Below are 22,970 nucleotides of genomic sequence, written 5' to 3' on the forward strand. Positions count from 1 at the left end.
GAGTAATACATTGAGAAGAAACCTTTGAGCTGCAATATTTTGATGAGCAAATCAAGCAATCCAATGGAGTGGAATGGGTCACTGACGCCTCAGGCTGAATTATAGGGGAGAAAGGGCCAGGATATGCTCTAGCAGGCAAACAGGTGGTAAAAGAAGGAAGAGAAGAGAAATTGAAGAGAAAATAAAGTGTTCTGAACAAATGGGATTTAAAAGGGTGAGGAGTTTGAAAAGAGGGAAGAAGGGCAAAACCAAGAGCAGAAAGCAACAGACACCCTAACAGGAGTGAAGATAATCAGAGACAGGGAAACAGAAGAGAGAATAAGAACTCTGTATGTGATTCTGCCGGTGGTGGTGGTGGTGGAAAGGCAAGCACAGACACACATCTGTAGATATTAAATGTTCCATGAGGATGCACTATCTATCTTGATTATATGACAAAGGCAAGCTACGTAAAGGTGGAAGAGAACTAACATTTCTTGAGTACTTATTATGTACCAGCCATTTGCTTACTGGCTCACATAATTTCCCCGGTTGGTTTTCACCAAAAGCCTGCTAGTTATTTAGTAGTCCTATTTGACAAATGAGGAAACTGGAATTGAAAGGGGGTTAAGGAAACTGCTTACCCAAGAAGACATGAGGGAACAGATGAAAGAGAGCAAATAAAACAATACTGTGTTTTTATCAGAGAATTCATGTATCTAAAATTCTGAATATTTTTATAAGGCTGAATAAATGTTGTGTTTAAATGAAGTGTGTACTAGATTCTACCTTCATCTAAGGTGGTTGCTGTAAATCTATGTAATACCAGTAGACCGAGGTATCCCATCTCACTAACAGAATAATGATGAGTGGTTTCTTATTTTGCATAAAAAAGATAAGTTAATAGGTAAAATACCATCAGTTTTAAACTTTATACCTGGTTAATATTTTCTTAAGACTTTGGCTTCTAGTGTCAAAAGGCTTCTAATGTGTACTAGTAACTAACCAAAAAAAAAAAAAAAAGGGCAGCACACAAATGTGTTAACAAGAAAACTTGAAAATCTTATTCCTTAAAACTGTCTCATGTGGCATTTAGTCTTTGTTTTGTAGGTATTCACAGATATAATACAATCACATTTTATTGTACATAATTTACCCCATCTTTGTATGATGTGATAATTTAACACTATTCCATGGAGTTTCTCAGACAGAACCACAAAGTCCAAGACTACAGTCACCTAAACAAGCTTGAGAACTTTGGGTTTAAGCAAAGTAAGAATTAGTTGTCCGACCCCCAATCTACGAATGCTTTACATGTTCTAGAAATCAAAGCATGATTAATGCTTTATATGCTTTACCGCTCTCTACAGGAAATAAGCCTACACACGGATAGAAAAGGATGTTTGTGAAAGAAGCAACATATTACCCAGGAAAAAGTAGCATTCTATAGCATTATTTAAAATTAATCACATCCATTAGTCCTTTCAACTTTTTGCAAAACAGCATTTCATAGTAACAGTTTTACCTGATTATTTCAAAAGCAAATTATTACCGATTTCACCTAAACAGTACTGGTATCTGGTGGTATTCCTGCCATCTTTATACCTGCTAATGACACCATGTTTACTGAGCCTGCAAACCAGGGTGCTATTCAGAAAATACAATACTATTACTTAAACGACTTGGTAAAAGAGTTAACATATCATGAGAATACCAAACAGTACTTTTAGTCTTGTTGTAACATTAAGAATGCCCTGTTTTAACATCAAAATAGAACAAGTTATATTAAGTGTGAGACATTATGGCAGTCATTAAGAAAGACAATTGCAGCCTACTAAGTGTTTACCATCCTCCTAGGGTAAAAAAAAAAAGACACGAAAAGAAAAGAAAAAAGGAAAGACAAGACAGGTTGTTGTAGGTCCCAAAATATCCTGCCCTGGTTCACTGAAATAAAAGTGGAATTCTCCTTCATGAAGTATCACCAATGTAGTCCAAATGAGCTAAAATAATAGATGGACCCTGGCAGGTAATACATGTAGTCCAGGGTATGAACAGTGAAAAAAACACATGAAATACCTTGGAGAGTACTAACCAGTTAAAAGATAGCACTCTTGAAGAATATTTTCTGACGACCAGAATACTGCTTGAGAGATGACTGCTATAGTCTTTGATGCAATAAGTTAGAATAAAGTTAGTCATGTCAAAAGTTCTATACTTTATTCATTTGGGCATCTATCACTTCCCTTTCTTGAAAACTCTGCAAATAATTCTCCAAACAAGCTGATACAAGATTTTTTTTTTCCAGAAACCAAGGTCAAAGGTATCTGCTGGCATCAGCACTCATTTAGCACTAAATCCTATTTTTGGGCAAATATTACAAACCGACCAAGTGATATGATAACTGATGCTCACAAGTCAAAACTCACGTAACATTTATTCATTCAACATAGTTTCTGAGGGCCGACTATGTGTCAGGCATTGAGTAAAGTGGATACAACCGTGAACAAGGCAGAGAAGAAACTTACCCTGAGTGAGGTTATAGTCTACCTGGAGAAAAGAAATAAACAAATAAGGAAAAGCAGTGACTGATGCCAGTTTGGTATAACAACAAGGGGTCTGGGGGTAAAAAGGAAGCACACAAACTAGGATAGGAAAAACCAGCCAGGTGAAAAGAGAGGATTGAGTGGTTCCAACAGAAGAAACAGCAGAAGACCTGGGAAAGGCCCGAATGAAGAAAGAATGTGGCTTCTTAAGGGAACTGAGAGAAGTTCAGTGGTATTAGCAATTTCTGTGGTGTTTGGTTACATTTTTCAGTTCTATGAAATAAAAGATTAACACATAAATATTGTAGAAAATTTCTGTTTTCCTGAAAATATTAGATAATAATGTATCATATGTATTCATAAAAGTTTACATCAAGATTTCATACAAAATGTTTACTACTGGATTATGGATAGTTTTTCTACATAATCATGTCAAGTAAAACAGCATTACTGAAATGACAAAAATTTTTATTTAAAATATTGTCTCTGATTTTGATGCATTTTTTCATTGTCTGATAATGCCAATAGTCCTGTTTTTTTAAATCATCAGGAATTAAATACAACCATGTAAATATAATCATTATATTCTATATATTTACATATTAACATATATGTACATACATAGAATTTACTTTAAATTGATCTCTTCCTAAAAGCTTAATAATCTGACTATGAAGCACAAGATGACACATTTAATTTCCAATAGGGTTCCTGTTTACTGTGCCACAGATGCAGAGGCATTGATGGCTTTAAAAGTCACTCTTGTCCATCAGGCTAGAAAATAAATAGAAAATAAAGTACCAATACAACACCAAATGTCATACACACAATTAATTTATTCATAACTATGTATTTATTGGGCATATAATATGTTTAAATTCGAAGAGAGAATTATTGTTCTGTAAGAAGCTAGCTACCTTTGTTAAAGAAACAAGGCTCACATTAAACATTTCAGTAATAATACAGGAAGAGACAGGATTTAGCACCAAAATGAGCAGTGCAAACAGTAAATTCCCTTGAAAGTAATCAGTTAAGTACTTCGCTGGGCATGGTGACTCACGCCTGTAACCCCAACACTTTGGGAGCCCGAGGAGGGAGGATAGCTTGAGGCCAAGAGTTCAAGACCAGCCTGGCCAACATGGTGAAACCCCGTCTCTACTAAAAATACAAAAATTAGCTGGGTGTGGTGGTGGGTGCCTGTAATCTCAGCTACTTGGGAGCCTGAGGCAGGAGAATCGCTTGAACCCGGGAGGTGGAGGTTGCAGTGAGCTGAGATTGCACCACCACACTCCAGCCTGGGCAACAGAGTGAGACTCTGTCAAAAAAAAAAAAAAAAGTAATCGGTAAGTACCAACAGTTTGCTATCTTTTATTAATATTTCTATTATTTCTTTCATTCATAATAAAATAACCAGTGTGGTCAATGGCAGAGGAAACAGTTAATAGAGATGAGAGTGAAGATTATCTTGAGAGAGAAATAAGAATTGCACAGCTACAGGGGATAGAAAAGGGGATTCCAGCAAACAGGAGTAAAAGAAACAAAAGGCTGCTAACAATATTAACATATGCCAAGAAACAGAGAAGAATCTAGGTTTAAAACAAATGGCTCACATGGAAGACGTGGTTGCCAAGGTTAATAAGATAGAATCTTGAATCCCAGTTGATGACGCTGGACCACTTGCAGAAAGCAGGAAGCCACTTGAAGTTTCTAAAAAGAAGAGATCAGGAAAACTAAACTAGATGTGATGTGACGTGCAGACTGAAGAAGGGAAAAGTAGAAAATGAAGAAAAGTTATGGGTTTCAAAATAAATCTTCAACTCTGATCATAAAAAGAAGTAGAATTTTTAAAACTTCAGAAATATCACACAGGTTCAGATAAAAAGATGGGCTGACTGATATACACATGTGAGACATTAACGACACTGGATTTTTCCAGAATTTATGTGCTGTGATCATCTTTATACAGCTATATTGGGGTTATGACTATCAATATTTTATTTATCTGTTACATTATTTGTATTCTTGCCTGGACAGTGTTCTTTTGTTGTCATTCATATTGATATTCTCACACCTTAGTACAGTATCCCATAAATGAGTAGGTGCTGCTTAATGAGTATTTGCTGCATGAACTTATTGAAGTTATTCATGTTTACTGAACAAGCTTCGTGAAACTTACCGAAAAGACAAAAATAGAGCTGATCAACTCACTAACTTAGCTCTTGACACCCATCTGTTTGTTTCCATGGACTGCCTGACTGTACTTAGTGTTTTATTCTAGCCCCGTTTATCCTGATCCATTATAATTCTTAAGTTCTTACACCTGCAGCATTTTATCAGGTTTTCCAAATTATTTAAAAACATAAATATAGGCTTTCCAAAATGAGCCAGATTTTCCCAGTCCCACTGGGAGTTTTCCCAGAACTTGGTTAAAACTCAATTATGATCCCCACTAGTACATCCCATGTAAATCAGTAGCTAAAATAAGGGCCAGGAAGGCTTCAACAGAACACACCTTTTTATTTCAAGTCAGATCTATAAAAACAGAGACTTGACAGACCTCAGATTTAGGTGCTAAAGGTTGATCTAAAATTCCATTTTACACCAAATCTCCCTCGTAATCACTCAAGTCTCCCAGTGACTCGCCATCCAGACGGAGTTTGTTTTTGAAGTAGGAACGCTATAAAGTCAGGGTACTTTTCCACAGAGGTTAGTAATCTTTGTGTCTATTCCAAAACAATTCCGCTAAGACTCTGCCATGGAGAGCCCCAAGACATGAGTGCAATGAAAAAAATAGTTTGATTTGTGAATTTGTGTTAAGGTCATGAAGGTACATTTAGGCACAAGCCAACACTGCCTTTAAGGCAAAAAAAAACTGACGTTGTTCTCAAATGTGAGGTGACAGACCTCACGAAAAAGGTGTGGGCAGAGATCTCCTTGTAGCTCCAAAAGCAAATCCTGGCAAAACTACCCCTTTGCCAAAGTTGGACAGGATACAGAGAGAACTGCACACACTTACGCACAATTTTACACATACACTCGGGAAAGACACAGATTCAAAGGATTATGCAAGCACATTAACCAAAACCAATAGTGGTTTTGGCCGGGTTTTAACCCTCTTCTTCGAGCTTACTCACATCTTCACTTTCTTAATCCCCACAATAATACATATAACTGGCCTATTTTACAAAGTTGTTTTTTTTTTAAGTGACTAAACAGAAAAGAGAGTACAAATTAAATGAATAAGATAATGCACACTGAAATAGACTGCAAGTGCAATGTGCTATAATTTCTTGTATTCCTCCTATCCTTTCCCCATTAGACTATAAACTGCTAACAGGTAGCACACGAAGTGGCTACTCTATATATACTGAAAGAAGATGCCAGCACCCATTGGGAGAAAAAGGTATTTTCTGCACAGGTAAATTCAATCACTATATGATATTTATTTATTTATTTATTTTTGAAACAGGGTCTTGCTCTGTTGTTCCAGCTAGAGTACAGTGGAATGATCATGGCTCATTGCAGCCTTGACCTTCCAGACTCAAGCAATTCTCCTGCTTCAGCCTCCCAAGTATCTGGGACAATAGGCATGTACTAATATTCCGGGTTAATTGAATTTTATATATTGTTGTAGAGATGAGGTCTCCCTGTGTTGCTTAGGCTAGTCTCAAACTCTTAGGCTCAAGCCATCCTGCCACCCTGGCCTTCCAGAGTGCTGGGATTATAGGCATGAGCCACAATGTCCAACAGTCAATCATTATATGATTACAAAATGCAGGCAGCCAAACAATTTTGGGCGGAAGGATAAAAGGAAATTTGACCAGATTTCCCTTGTTTTCACTTTTCAAAGTCACTGACTCTTATGTTTTAAGATCAATGTTTCTCTTAAACAGCTTGTACACTAAAAATACAGTATAAATCAAACAGCGGCCAGGCGTGGTGGTTCACGTCTGTAATCCCAGCACTTTGGAAGGCCAAGTCGGTGGACCACTTGAGTCCAGGAGTTGGAGACCAGCCTGTGTAACATGGTGAAACTCAATCTCTACAAAACAAAATTAGCCGGGCATGGTGGCACATGCCTGTAGTTCCAGGTACTCCAGAAGCTGAGACAGGAGGATTGCTTGAGCCTGGGAGGCAGAGGTTGCAGTGAGCTGAGATAGTGCCACTGCACTCCAGCTTGGGCAACAGAGTAAGACCCCATCTCAAAAATAAATAAATAAATAAATAAATAAATAAATAAATAAATAAAAAGTCAAAAAGTGGTAGTAGAATGTCGGTTGCCTGCTTATGTCACTTCATGAGGACACTCGATATAAGACTAATGTCTCTTTTGACAAACTGAGAGACCTTAACTTCTTAAAGTAGTCAATACTCGGTAGTAGTTACATATATTATTGACAGTATAGTAAATGTACAGTATGTTACAGTATTAGCAACACATACTTTCACAGTATCAAAACACCTTAATTCCATAATCTGAATCCAGAGAAAGTCTTAAGAAACACTAAAACATAATTTAAGCATCAACTTTATACTTGATAATTTCAAAAATTTCCAAGAAAAAAAACTCTATAAAAGGCACTTTGCAGAAATTCCTCGTGAAGGATTATTAATTTTATGTACCTCTTTCTACCTGAAGCTGGTTTCTCCTAATATCCATCTATATGTTAATTGGTAAAAGAGATACAAGTTCATTATGGGAATGATAAAACAATATCCTCTGAATTTGATAACGATTATCTTTTCTTTCATGATGGAAAACACGCATTTCCTTAAATCACTGAAGGAAATAACATCCTCTCCCTATTCTACAATGCCTCCCCATGCCTGCCTTTAGGAATCTTTGCAGCCACAAAATGATGAGCATGGAGTTTTAAGCTTTTAAAAGACAAAGGTCTACTGTTCAAAAGTGCTATCTGTCATTGTTGTTCATGTTCACAGGAATAAGCAAATCATAGTGCTAATATGAACACGCATAAAACAGTAGGTCTTTGGGAAAAACCCTGGAAATGAATTGCTGGTAACTAACATACCTACAGTACAAGTATGTGTTCCAAAGGACTGAAAGCAATACTTTACCTCATTTTCTCAACTCCTTAGGTTTCCGTAAGTGTTGAAGGACGTAGTCTATGTTCAAATTAGGATAGGCTATTGGTTAGAGGTAAACTCACGTATTAAAAACTAAGTTTTGGATAATTACAGTTCAAGACGCAACACTCTCATTTATACCCACTCTCCCTTATATAACAGGGAAGCCTCTGAGGTTCAGAGTCTGACAACAGAACTTCTACATTTATTCAGGTATTTAGGAGCCAGCATGTCGGAAGCAATTCAATTGCTTAAACCTGATTTTACTACCTAACTTGGGGGTGGGGAGGTGTTGCAGGGAACAGTCTGGATTCATATGTATCAAGTTTTCTGTTTTGGAATATAACTTAAAATATTTTTGAAGAAATATGGTAAAGTGATTATCCTTCTGGAACTAGATACACCGACACTGTCACATTAACTCACAGCTTGTTAAATACTGTGCAATCTTTCTATAACATTCTTTGTTATGAGACTAGAATCAGCATATGGGAATTGCTCTTTTCCTGCTAAACTGAAGTCATTACTAACTACTCATCTGTGACATGTACTCTTTCTTGTAACCAGGGATTTTAGCTTCACAAAATTTAGAAACTGCCGCATTGTTTCTTGGCATTGCTTTCAAATGTGACATCATTTAAATTTTGGAATACTCCGTTTTAGCAAATACACTAGTGGGTGCCAGGTTAAAAGATGACTGTCCAAAAAGGGGCAGCAGGGTCTCTGTAGGGAACAACCACAGATTATTCTTTCAATCTATACCATCCCACGCCTTTCACCAGAGGCACACTGAATTACAATGAGCTCAATAAATACATTTCAAAATGGGTTATCAAATTACCAGCCTATAGCAATGGCTTCCCGTCACTGAAGATCTATATTGAAAAACAACTGTGACATGGAAATGAAAACTCCATTTTCATTTGGGAGGCCAGAGCAGGTAGATCACCGGAGGTCAGGAGTTCGAGGCCACCCTGGCCAACATGGTGAATCCCCATCTCTACTAAAAATACAAAAAATTAGCTGAGCATGATGGCGTATGCCTGTAGTCTCAGGTACTAGGGAGGCTGAGGCAGGAGAATCACTTGAACCTGGGAGGCAGGGGTTGCAGTGAGCCTAGATTGCACCACTGCACTCCAGCCTGAGTGACAGAGTGAGACTCCGTCTCAAAACCAAAAGAAAACTCCATTTTCAGTTTTCCTAATTTCCAAAGTCTACAATATATGTGTAATCCCAGCACTTTGGGGGACTGAGATGGGAAGAATTCCTTGAGGCCAGGAGTTCAGGACCAGCCTAGAAAATATAGCAAGACTCCATCTTTACAAAAAATTAGAAAATTAGCCAGGCATGATGGCTTCTGCCTGTAGTCCCAGCTCTTTAGGAGGCTGAGGCTGGAAGAGCCCTTGAGCCCAAGAGTTCAAGGCTACAGTGACCTATGATCGCACCACAGCACACCAGCCTGGGCAACACAGCAAGACCCTGTCTCAAAAAAAAAAAAAAAAGAAAACATATATATATATACACACACACACACACACATTCACTTATTAAAAACACTATATAAATACATAGTCATATGTACGATATGAATACAAACAGAAACATACAGGTGGACCTATTGACTCATTTATTGCTGAGCAAAATAATAATAGAGAACTGTGTTTAAATGACAAAAATGACAGAAAATCACTATTATTCACACCCTCTGAAAGTCTTATTTTGGAAATTTTTGTATGATTTCTAGAACTTCTTCCATTACTTAAAAACTTACATAACCAAAAGAGTAATTCTAATCATTTCATCAATGCACTCTGTAAGTTTCCAGTTATGAAACTTGTGAATTTTATAATCCAAATACAATTCAATAGCAGCACCTGTCAACAAAAATTTAGAATTAGTACTCTCAGTTAGGGAAATCTTTTCTATCAAATAAAAAATAACTCCAAAGGTGCATGGTAATTTCTCCTAGAAAATATGAATGACTGTGTCAGTGTTTTTAAAAAAAATGCTTTGATAACCTAACCCCAGCAAAAACATTAGTAATTTTAATCATTTTTATTATTCCCTAAAAAGACATATTTCGTTAATGTTTTTATCTCTGATATTGAAAGCACGCTTACTTCGTGAAATATATATATATATACACACACACACACACATATATATATGTATATATATATACAGGCACACCTCAGAGATACTATAGATTCAGTTCCAGACCACTACAATAAAGTTAATATTGCAATAAAGCAAATCACATGAATATTTTGGTTTCCCAGTACATATTAAAGCTACATTTACATTATACAATGGTCTATTAAGTGGGAGATAGTATTATGTCTAAAACATGCACTTAGTTAAAAACATTCTTTAATGCTAAAAAATACTAACAATCATCTGAGTCTTGAGCAATTTGTAATCTTTTTGCTGGTCTTGCCTCATCGTTGATGGCTGCTCAGTGGAGGTCTTTGCTGAAGGTGGGGGTGTCTATGACAATTTCTTAAAATAAGGCAACAATGAAGCTTCCCACATCAACTGACTCTTCTTTTCATGAATGATTTGTTTGTAGCATGCAATGCCATTTGACAGCATTTTACCCACGGTAGAACTTCCTTCAAAATTGGAGTCAGTCATCTCCAACACTGCTGCTGCTTTATCAACTAAGTTGATGGAATATTCTAAATCCTTTGTCATTTCGACAATGCTCACAGCATCCCCACCAGGAGTAGCTTCCATCTCAAGAAACCACTTTCTTTGCTCATCTTTAAGAAAAAGCAACACCTCATCCATTCCAGTTTTATCAGGAGATGGCAGTAATTCAGTCATATCTTCAGGCTCCACTTCTAATTCTAGTTCTCTTGCTATTTCTACCACATCTGCACTTACTTCCTCCACTAATGTCTTGAAGCCTTCCAAGTCATCCATGAGAGTCGGAATCAACTTCTACCAAACTTTTGCAGATGCTGATGTTTTGACACCCTCCCATGAATCACGAATGTTCTTAATGATATCTTGAATGATGTATCCTTTCCAGAAAGTTTTCAACTCACTTTGTCCAGATCCACCAGAGGAATCACTGTGGCAGTTGTAGCTTCATGAAATGTATGTCTTAAATAATGACTTGAATTTTGAAATTTTTCCTTGATCCAAGGACTGCAGAAGGGATGTTGTGTTAGCAGGCATGAACATAACATTCATCTCTTTGTACATCTCCATCAGAGCTTCTGGGGTGACTGTGTGCACTGTCAGTGAGCAGTAATACTTTTAAAAGAATCTTTTCCCAAGTAGTAGGTCTCAAAAGTGCACTTCAAATATTCAGTAAACCATAATGTAAACAAATGTGCTATCCTTCAGGCTTTGCTGTTCCTTTTATAGAGCACAGCCCCACAGAGTAGATTTACCATAATGATTAAGGGTTCCAGAATCTTTGGAATGCTAAATCAGCAACGGATTCTACTTTAAGTCATTAGCTGCATTAGCCCCTAACTAGTCAGCCTGTCCTTTGAAGTTTTCAATCCAGGCATTTCCTATTCCCCTCTATCTATGAAACCCTTAGATGGCATCTTCTTCCAACAGAAAGCTGTTTTGTCTCCACTGAAAATCTGTTGTTTAGTGTAGCCACCTTCATCATTGGTCTTAACTAGATCTTCTGGATAATGTGCTACAGCTTCCTCATCATCACTTGTTGCTTCACCTTGTACTTTTATGTTATGGATATGACATATCTCTTTAAAACCCATGAACCAATCTCTGCTGGCTTCAAACTTTTCTTCTGCAACTTCTTTATCTCTCTCAGCTTTCACCGAATCAAACAGAGGGCCTTGCTCTGGATTAGCCTGTGCCCGAAGGGAACGTCATGGCTGGCTTCATCTTCTCTCTAACCACTAAAACTTTCTCCATATCAGCAATAAGGCTGTTTTTGCTTTCTTATCACGTGTGTGCTCAACAGAGTGGCATTTTTAATTTCCTTCAAGCACTTTTTCTTTGCATTCACAACCTGGCCATGTGGCACAAGAGGCCTAGTTTTTGGCTTCTCTCTTTTACAGCATGCCTTCCTCACTAAGCTTAATCATTTCTAGCTTTCGATTTAAAGTGAGAGACATGAAACCCTTCTTTTCACTTGAACACTTAGAGGCCACTGTATGGTTATTAATAGGCTGAATTTCAAAATCATTGTCTCATAGACTAGGGAGGACCAATGAGCCCCAGAGAGACAAGAGAACAGCCAGACAGTGGAGCACTGAAAACAAACACATTTATCAATTAAGTTTGCCATCTTACGTGGGCACCATTCATGGCTCCCCAAAACAATTACAATAGTGACATCAAAGATCACAGACCACCATATCAGATATAATATAATAACAATGAAAAGGTCTGAAATATAGCACGAATTTTCCAAATGTGACAAAAGAGACATAAGGTAAACACATATTTTTGAAAAAACAGTGATGACAGATTTGCCTGACACAGGGTTGCCACAAACCTTTATTTATAAAAAGGTAACATCTACGGAGTGTAATAAATTAAAGTGTAATAAAACGAGGAATGCTTGTATATATATATATGTATATATACACACAGACATACACACACTTAGCTTGAAATTTAGGATATGTGGTTACAACTCAGAATCACTCTGGTATAGAGTACACCCTACAGTGGCTATGGAATCACACAACTTCTATTTATTATTCTCCTGCTGAAAAACTGGGTGATCTCAGTAATAACAAACCATTTTTATTAACGAAGTGCTTATGATCATGTAGGACATATCCCACATAATCAAAATAAAACTTCTAAAATATCCAGCGAGAACCACAAAACATTATCTCTAAAATACTACTCCTCAAGAAAGGTCCTGATATATTCAAAATTAAAACAACCTATTGAAAAATAAGTTTTAGGAGGAATTGTGTGCTCATTTTGGAGAAGACGAAAAATGTCATAAAATGAACGCAAAAAAGTTACTATAAGAGGAAATCTCTCGATATCAAAATGTCATATTTCTTAATCCCATGTTAAAATTAGGTGCCAATACAAATATTAAAAAAAAGATGGCACATATCATTAAAGGCCCATAAAAGGTCATTAAGGCAAAGATGTACAATGTGAAAAAAAAAATGCAAAAATACTTCTTGCAAGTGTTTCCAATTTAGACCTTGAACTCGGCACTACTGAATACCAAAGCTTATAGAAGTGAAATTCAAACATAACAGAGCTTTTGAATTTAAGGCATGTATTCTACCAAGGTATGACACTGAGCTAACCTTTTGGGATAATATAATGCCACTCTTTTCTACAATAGCTGATGGCTAGAATGTTCAGTTTGTTCCTCTCCATAAATATCCTAAATATAATTGTTAAAATTAAAAATAAGGCCTTAGAAATACTATTTTGAATAGTCTAAGCACTCCCATAGTTAATGATATACAGAAATTACAAAGATTAGAAACAGAACAATCATTATCATTATTTATAGAAATAAATATTCAGTCGTTTGACATTCACCAAACCTGTTTTACGTATCTTATCTAAACTGATTCTTCTCCCAAAACCTGTGCCCAGGTACTATTACTCACAGCCTATGGGTGAGAAGACTGCACTCTAGAGAAATTACAGAATTACTTTAAGACTGGTTTTATTCCAACAGAGCCACATACAAAAAGGAAAACATAGCTACAACCTATGGGACTTCTAATCATAGCTGGACGTAAGTCTATTCCAGACAGTCGCGTGTCCCAAAAGGCACTGTGATGACTGAACTTTCTTTTAATTTGTATTGTGCATTTCTGGAGAACAAATAAACTCAAAAAGAGGTCAAAGTGCTCGTTATAGAAAAATGCAAAATAAAACAAAAAGTTTAGAAAATACTGTGATCCACATTTATGACAACTGAAATAATAAGTATGCCCCCATACTCTAGGACTGGCTCCTCCAGCCATGAGAAAAATATATGGTGGACCTAAAGTCTTTATTATTTGAATATTAAAGCACAGTTTCTGGTGCTGTGCTTTCAGTACCTTTCTTCTAATAATGTAATTATTTAGCTTAGACGTTTGATGGCAAATTGTAGTTATTAATAATTGGTTTAGTATTATTTTTATCATGAGGTCATGGTTTTTCTTTTAAACACATTACTTTAAAAAGAGTTGCCGTACTAAATCATACATTAAAGGGATTTCTTTGTAATAAAGCATCTCTAGTTTTAAATACTATAACTTATGAAATCAACTCATGTTGTCAACTGAAAAACTCTCCCCTACAGAAAGCAATACTAGAAGTTGAAGTGTTACAAATTAAAAAGAAGAATCTAAACTTCCTCATTTTTTAAAAAAAAATATTTTAAAGTTAATGAAGGAGTCCAGAGATAAATCCTGTCACCTACAAGTTAAAATGGCCACCTCACATCCAGTTATATATCAACTATTTTCTTTACCTAATATTAGGCACACTGGAAATCTCAAGGCAAAAATGAAGCAGTTGGACACAAATTCTATGAAACAATATAGCTCAGTTATTGCAAAATATCTCTTGTGGAAAAATTTCAGAACAGCTCTACTAAAAATACTAATTTTCATGATATGGTCTTACTAATATAGACTTCTAGAAAAGGAAATTAATACACAGGGTATAAAAAGCATGCCCTTAACAAGAATTAATTTAAAAAGAAGCTTGATGATGTAAAGGCAAAAACTTGATAGGGATCCACGTATAGCAACTGTCTTAAAAGTTCATAATTTAAGAAAAATACGAAGGCCTCAGTTCCCAGAATGCTAAAAATATAGTAGCCTTATATACATATATAGCCTTAGCCACTCCAAAAGGCTTCATGTGTTTGTAAAACTATTACATTATAAGGTAAATTTTGATTTACTGAATATGACTTTCTTCATAGTTTCTGACTGAGAATGCATGAGACACACACTTTCATCTACTCAAGAATGTTTATGTAAGTAAACATACTTCAAAGTATCAGAAACACTTTAAGCAGCTCCTTGAAAACTCTGTATGAGAAAGTACATGACTAATTTAAAGACTAATAATACATTTTCATTAATTAAAAAAATAGTACTTTATCTCAGTTTTAGTTATCTCAATAAAAAATGGGCAATTTTGTTATATTCATTTGAGGTTATTTTTTCAGACTGTCTTTCTTTGCCTTATTCCTGGATTCATTAATAATCTAAGCCATCATTTTAAATTTTTTCGTATTTACATTAGTGCTTAATTTTAATATGTGACTTAAAAAAAAATGACTTTTTGATAGCCAGAGATCTCCTCCCACAGTAAGGAACTCTCTTTTTTGCATTAATCTCATGCCTCTTACAGTTCACCCAATGATCACAGGTGAATAATAAGATTTAAGGATGAGTAACTGCTGATGAACCCAATTTGGGATCTGGCAAGAGGAAATTAGAGTGTCAAATAAAGGAGGGGCGGCAGCAAAGAGGAAGCAAAAGAGAAGACAAGAGGGAAGAGAGTTTATGGAGAGAGGAAGCCAAGTTAGGAAGTGGGGAGAAGGGCAGGCTGGCCAGGGGATGCGACGCGACAGGGCAGAGGAGTGGGGAGAGGCGGGCAGCAGGCGGCCTCCACACAGCTGGCAGGGCAGGCAGCGCTGGGAGAGGGAGGAGGAGAGGGAGGCTGCAGGCACCGCGCAGCAGCCGAGGATGAGCGAGGTAACCGGAGGGAACGGGCGCACACAACTGCTTCCGCAGGACTTCCTGCGATAACACGCCCACAGCCCGGGCGCCGAGCACGCGTGGTGGCGGCCGCAGGCCCGGGGCTCCTGAGAGAGCGAACGCCAGCGACACACACGCAGCTCCTGTCGTGTTGCCGCTGCCGCCTAGGCAGGGCCGCAGACAGCAGCCTCCTTCCCAGACTCAGCCAACTCACTCTCACCGTAGTTGCTCCAGAATCCGTGAAAAGAAACTGGAACGCTATTTCTGTTCCTGATCTGCAGTTCTGATTTTTTTTTCTTCTTAAAAATAAAAGGAAAATTTTTTTAAAGAAAATGTCCTTTATTATCATTATTATTATTACCATTTTTATTTCTCTGGCTACACTATCCATTAAAGCACACTGAGTCTTTAAAGCTCTTTCATAAAATATAAATTACTTAAAAATCTAACCGACACACTGGATAATAACTGATGCAAGTACTGTTTTAAGTCTAATCCAAACCACGCTTTCTTTTGTGTGTGTGTGTTTGTAACACACATAAGCCACCTCAGATTCAAAGCTATCAAGACCCCATGTGGAGCAGGGGTAGTTACCCAGGAGTATAAATACACTAAGAAATACAAAGCCATAGGATTATCAGGACAGTACCACATCCCTGTCATTCAACAACTTCCCCTTACAAGAGGGTGCTGATCACAGACTTTTTACTGTAATGGAGCCAAGAAGAGACAGGTACTTAAACTAATAGAGTTATTTTTTTAACAAGAGACTGCAGATATCGCTACAGAAAGAATACTGGTTGGATGTTTCCTGAATTATTACTAAAAACATTTGTTTAAATGTCTCATATATAAAGGTGACGGCCTTATCTCTCTGACAATGAATTAGGGCCTAAGGAGAAAGCAAACTGGAACAGTGTTAACATTAAAAAGTCATCTAGTCTTTGAAATACTATTATAATACTAACTTGGAAGATAGAGCAACTCAAATCTTGTTCACCCACCAGATAAGAAACAAAGTAGAGGGAGCCTCAGCTCTTGGGGCCAGGCTGCCTGGACTGAAATCCTGACTCTGCTACTTGCTACCTGTTGTAGCCTAGGCAATTCATTATACTTTCCTGAGACCCAGTTCTCTCCATTCTATAAAATGAACATGACAGCACTTCTACCTCAAGTGAAGACAATACACAGCAGACTGCTCAACCAATATGAACCAGGATCAGCATTTTAAGGCGGCCCCAATGGAAGACGAACCTCTTGAAACGCAGCCTTTCCCTGGCCAACCTAGCTCACCTGTGGCCTGTGGTTGCGCTCACTTTTATTTAGTAATCAGTGCTTAGCTGCGCATCTACCAAGGCAGTTATTACTACACGCAGCTCATTTCTATGCAAACCGTGTCCAGCCTTTGGGCAAAGTTTGCATGCCCTCTGCTCCCTGATGTTCACAAGTGAAAACACGAAGCCCAACACATTTAATAATGTCCTCCTTCCCATCATTAAAGGGCACCATGCAGCTTTAGCAGCCAGGAAACTAGCCCAGCACACATGCTGTGCAGCTGGCAATAGAGGCATCTTCAACAGCATCCACTCCTACATACAGTCTGATAAGGAACATTTTAATGGAGCCAAAACATCCATTTCCTTCCTCTATTTCTGCATTTAGCAAACAGGAGAGCCGGACAATCATATCAGGGATTATGAAATGGCCACTAAGGCTACCAGAAGAGCAGGTCTAAATTTCGCCTACTCACTTTCAACCAAAAGTATGCACCCTTTCAGTTGTGGAAAAGTACAGAGGATTTTAAAAACCCCTACTTATTAACTAGCATGTACTCTACAGTGAAACTGTTTCTACTGTCGCTTAATTTGCAAAATCCAAGCAGATACTACTTTTAAAAATCCAACTATCTCTTTCAAAGGATTTGTAAAGTTGCTTATAGACATAAGGTGACATCAGAAAAGCATGTTGGTATAATGCAGTTAGCTAAGGTTTCTAGGAAGCTTTGGAATGTTTTGTTTTTAAAGAAGGGACAGATAAGTGCAAGTCCTACAAGTAATGAACTGTCCTAGAAGCAAAGAAATTCATTAAATAGATCTCCTTGATTTCTCCTTCATGGTCCCATGTCCATACAGATTTGGGAATGCACAATAATAGTAGGGCTTAATTTTCCAGAGCTGTTTAAAGTAATATTTAGGTGCTTAACAGAGTTAAATGTTAAATCAAAGGGACTTCCCAATTCTCAGATAAAATAATTTTTTAAGTTAAAAAAAAAGAAATTCTTAAACCTCAAAATTGTTCTCAGGCTTTTAAGACGAAATTAAAAGTGATTAGTAAAAATCAAACATTCAAAGAAATCTCAGAGGCATTGTTGTTCCAACATGAAAAACGTCTCAGCAGCTATTATTCAGTTATCACTTGATTGGCTATCACTCAGGGAAACATGAATATTAAAAATACTTGAGCAAAGAGGAATACAATATCCTCTTGCTGCCATAAACCTGGGCATCTTAAAGCAACATTACCTATGGTTGTGCTCAGCTCCTAACCCTACTCATCAATATTCATGTTACATCTCCTGAGTCTAAATCACCCTTGCCCCCTCAGCATGCAAACATTGGACCTACTTACAAGTAACTTTCATCCTGAAGCCAAGACATAAGCCATTGTCCTCAAACATCACAACACAACCTTTGGGCCTGAGAATATTCAAAACATGGACGTTAAAAAGGCACATTTCTGACTCATGACCTTAGAGCCTAATGCTGTTATCCTCAGTTAAGGACACATCATTTATCACCTTGCATCTCTGATGAGTTCATAGTGTCTCACATATAATATCAGTAAAGTACAAGGCTGCTTGTGTTCTCTTTTTCCTCTATTTTTCAAATGAATTCAGGCTTCCCCTTTGCCTTAGTTTCACTGGCACTGTTCTACTTCGCTAAATGACATTAATCGATAAAAGGCAGGATTTGAAAGCATACTGCAAAATACAACATACTACGTTGCAACCAGTGGTATCCTACCTTAGGAATGATACATTAGGGCAAACATCAAGAAACATATATAACTTATGCAATACCAGGTAATATTTATTTTCTGCTGAAACCTCACAAACCAATTTCACAACTTTCTCAGTACCTGAAAGTGTATGTTGCCGGCCAAAGTGTTCTTCCCCTATGTTCCTATGTAATGCAACACTTTTGAGAACTACTGCATCCAAGTCATTTGTAAAGGGAACAAAAATGAATTAGGTATGCTCTCACTCTCCTCAGGTTCGTGATGCCCAGTAGCTTCTGGTATGAGCTATGCTAAAGCCACACATAAATGGGAGCACAAGGTGAGGATGTTTTAACCTAAATGAGTAGGGGTAGAAGAATATAGAGGCGAACATACCGAGGAACAGGTAGAATCCCTGTAGTTACGGCTGCATCGAAGGCATTTCATAAAGAGGGAAGAATATGAACAAAAGTCAGTGTGAGAATGTTCTAGGACTAGAAAGCACTACAGTAAGGATAGACACATGATGTAGTACAGATGGAACTGGTAAATTGGGGGCAAATTGAAGGGTCCTGAATGCCAAGTTAATGATGATAATTAAGTTTAAAAGCAAGTACTTATGGAGGCTGAGTTCCATATTGGAACTCAGAACCAAGTTAGGTCTAGAGGTGAAGGCTCAGAAGTTATTTCATTTGGATAAAAAGCTAAAAGCATAAAATCCTCCAAGAAAATTGCATAGATTAAGAGAACATTCAATGACAGACTAGAACAAGTGTGGCAGAGATGCAGTGCCTGGAAGTCAAGCCAGAAGAGATACTCAAGAGAATGGCTGGCAGCATCCAATTCATCTGAGAGATGCAGTCAGATGGAAAGACCATTGGGGCCTGGCTTCCATGAGGCTACTGGCGACTTCAATACAGCAATGTCAACAAACAGAAGAGCCTTGGCAGATATCACTTAGTTGAGAAATGGAGATTCACATGAAATGAAACCCAGATTCGGGCATTCAATATTTTCTCTGCTCTGAGGTTATTTTTATTTTTATGTCTGAGTAGGTTTCTCTTTTATCTGAAACAGAACAAACTCCGTATCCGACTTAAAAGCATTCTAATTAATAAATCTCAACAAGCAACGTTTTGACTTTACCATGTCACTTGCAAGTTGAAATCCATCTGGAAATAAATAAAAAGTAGCTGTTTGTTTTGTTTTACCTTGTCTTGTTCTAAACTTTCAAAGGAGCCATATTCAATACTTGTTGTTACCTAAAATCCATCCCTTGCTTAAAACCTAATCTATCTCTCAGCTTCATTAGCCATGTATAAGCTACAGAATTGCATTTGGACTTTTCCTAGATTCCAAGAATGGTCCATAATCAGTCTACAATTGGATTATAATCCAAATACCAGAAGATAATGCTATTTAACTAGCTTCTATAAAATATCCACGATAGTCTGTGTTCACAAATATGCCTCATGAGAACTATTATAAAATAGTTTAAAGAATGTCTGAAAAGGAGTTTTCCAAAGTAGGTGACTACATTAGCATAGCTGTGATTCAGGGCATTTTCAATACAGTTAAGTGTATACTGATTTATCAGGAAGGCAAATCCCTTAAGAGGTGGAAGTAAACATTAAAATATAGCAACTCATCTTACTTAAACCTTATCTGGACATCACCTGTTATAAAAACCAACCAAAAAACAGTACTTTCTGATAAACAAAGCCCAGAATAAGAGCTCTGCTGCCTTATTTTGATCTGCAATGCCAAGAGTACACGAAAAGGTTCCAATCTCTCAAAGTCAAAGAAGAAAACGAGATATTTTACAGACAGGGGGAGAATTATGTAAAAAATAAATAACACTAACAAAATCATTAAGAAAAACTAGGCCTCATAAGCACTGATAGGGTTTCCTCTGGTTCTATAAGGTATACAATGAATGACAAATTATAGTTCACAGTCTGGGTGAAAAATAAACTTTGCTATATAGAGATAATAGCCACAGGATGAGAAGGAAAAAAACTAGATGATTATGTAATAATAATGGAAGTTTTCAGCCTTTCTTCATAAAGTACGCTCACCACACCAAGAAAGAAATTTTACGTGGGATGATCAGCATAATAGTCAAAATAGTTCCTTAACCCATTTTAAAATTGCCTTTTAATGTTAAAGATCATTCTATAATTTTCTGATTTAATTGATTATATCTGATGGAATGAGTAAGATTATTTTCCACCAGCAAACTGTTTCATTTAAAGGAATAACTATTTACAAGCTGTTTATAAAAAAGGCTTTTCACTTGAAAGAAACATTAAAGAAACAAAAACAAAAACAAAAAAAGACAAGGCTGCCTTCTGGCTAAGAGACAGAGAGGAAAACCCATGCAAATTAAAGTACAATGTCTTCTTCACCCTGCAACTCAGGATGAACTGAACGGGGTTCAAATACAGACCCTGGACCAGCCCAGGCGTTTCCAGGGTCTGACACACCTCCTCCTCCTCCACCTCTTCCAGCATTTCAAAGACATTTCTGGAGCTATGCTCTGAAAGAGCTTAGGGCTGTCTTAGGTTCAACATCTTTCTGCATGATTTAAAAGAAATATTTACCACAATTCTTTGAAATCCAGAGGTGAAAATGACAATAGCATTGGGGTTGTAATGTGTGAATTTCACTTATGCGGGCATTCACCCTTTGGACTATACAATGTAACTATTAGGGCTGGAAGATAAGAAACAAGGGATTTAGGTAAAATACCTCAGAAGTCTAAGAAGACAGAGAATTATTCCTGTATTTTCACTCCAACAAAGTAAATGATTAAAATTAGCTTAACTGTAATCAATAAACATAAATTGCATCCATGTTGTATGGTGGAGGCATGGCTAAAAATGGAAAGTTGAGAAATTCTAAAAGAGAAATAGAGGCATTAAATGTACATTTTAAATTATTTTCACTACATTTGAAGTTGAAATTGATCATTCAAAAGACAGGATTCACAAGGAAAGTATTTAAAATAAATGAGGTTCTTTTATTTTTCTTTCATTAGTTTTTTATAAATGCTGAGGAGTTTATGTAAAACACCACTTATGGTTTTTCCAGCCAGATTTTAATAACTAATTGCACATTTCAAGCCTAATCTCACAGATGCTGTCTACAGTTTTTCAACCTGCCAAGGGAACTATGGCATTATGAATAAAGAAACATCCATTTCATGGAAGATAAAAATATCCTTAATTCAAATGGACTATTTTTAAAAATATTACTCTCTATATAGAAAAATGTTAAAGCTGCTTTACGCTAAAAGAAAAGAGTAATACAAACTTAGCTTCTTATTAATGACCATTTTCATAACCAGTTTTTCAGTACCAATTAGATTTTATCTAAATGAATCCAACATTTCTATTGCTAAGGTGTTTGAAAAAAGCATTAAGCCTAGATTTTTCGCAGTAATTCTTTAACTTTCTGTGACAGCTTCTAAACATTTGATGCCCATCAATCTAAAGTACTGATAAAGAAATCATGTGAAAAGATCAACTGATTCATTATGATCATCAATTTCTCACTGCATCCTAATAAATGACATTTTAATTCTATTCTCATATCCATGTGCAAAAGGAAAAGTAAAGATTAATGAATCTTAAATAGTGAGATTTCCTCAGCAAACATCAAAATCATCTAGTGTTTGACATATGAATGAGAATGGTGAACACACCCAAGTTCTAGTTCAGTCCTTTAACCAAGTAGGGGGAAGTCACCTTTATGTTCAGTTTTTTTGTTTATAAAATAAGAACATGCTGGAATGGATAGTAGTTCAAGTCCTTTCTGTCACTCAGAATAAAACATGACCCAGTGGTCACTCTGATACACCTGAAGTCAAGAAAAACAAAGAAGTAAAACCAAACTTGAATGGCAGATTTTAGACTGACCAGCTGAAGACAGTTCCACCATTGAGAAAAGAAGTGTTTCCTTGGCCAGGGTCTGTTTCTCCATAACAGCATGTTAGAAGACTCTTAAGCCTAAACCCTTATTTTTTTTGCTTTTATGGGAAGCTAAACATTGTACACTTTGGCACAATGTGTCCAAAGCAGAATAGATGGGGGCCAGCTCTTATGGTGAAATCACAGAACTAAGAGAGTCACCTCAGAGACTACACCATTTACCCTACATCTGACTTCAGAGATGCAATTTCATTTATTCTTCCGTTTATATGTTTTTGCGCATGGGTTTATTAATGTAACCTAATGAAATAAAATGTACATTCTGTTAGTTCAGAAAGTCAGTTAATATATATGTACATGATCTTTTGCCAAAAAAAGAGCTGATCAATTATTTTTACAATGGTGTTTATGAAAAGAAACCCCCACATTCTCCCACATTAGGAAAAGATGAAAAGAGCTATTGAACTTTTCATAATTTATCTGTACACAGAGGCTTCGAATTAAATCTAAAAACATCATCCTGCCTCGTCTATTGTATTCCAAATGGGCAAATTTTTTAAATTACACTTTCAAAATAACACGTTAACAAGATTCAAAATCAGCACATTATCTTAATTACACAACACCGATGTGATTACATCGGACCAAACATTTTGGCAAAACGTTTGCCTGACATCACAGGAACCAAACAAGGGGGTGGCTAGCTGAAATGTCCACATTTCTACCAGTGGAGACACCAAAATATTGTT

The 22,970-nt window shown here is 36.7% G+C and overlaps 1 protein-coding gene across 4 annotated transcripts in view; it reads right to left on the reverse strand.

Annotated features, from left to right (window-relative positions):
- Nucleotides 1-22,970, reverse strand: part of TRPS1 (transcriptional repressor GATA binding 1) — a 259,896-nt gene that overhangs the window by 223,921 nt on the left and 13,005 nt on the right. The window contains exon 2 of one of the 4 annotated variants that reach the window (XM_023224897.2): nt 4,133-4,229. The exons of the other annotated variants lie outside the window; for them this stretch is intronic. The gene's annotated coding sequence lies outside the window, so the exon portion shown is untranslated. The remainder of the gene's footprint in view (nt 1-4,132; nt 4,230-22,970) is intronic. 4 annotated transcript variants of the gene reach the window in all.

The sequence above is a fragment of the Piliocolobus tephrosceles genome, chromosome 7 (assembly GCF_002776525.5).
Source record: "Piliocolobus tephrosceles isolate RC106 chromosome 7, ASM277652v3, whole genome shotgun sequence".
In the NCBI taxonomy this organism is placed as follows: domain Eukaryota; kingdom Metazoa; phylum Chordata; class Mammalia; order Primates; family Cercopithecidae; genus Piliocolobus; species Piliocolobus tephrosceles.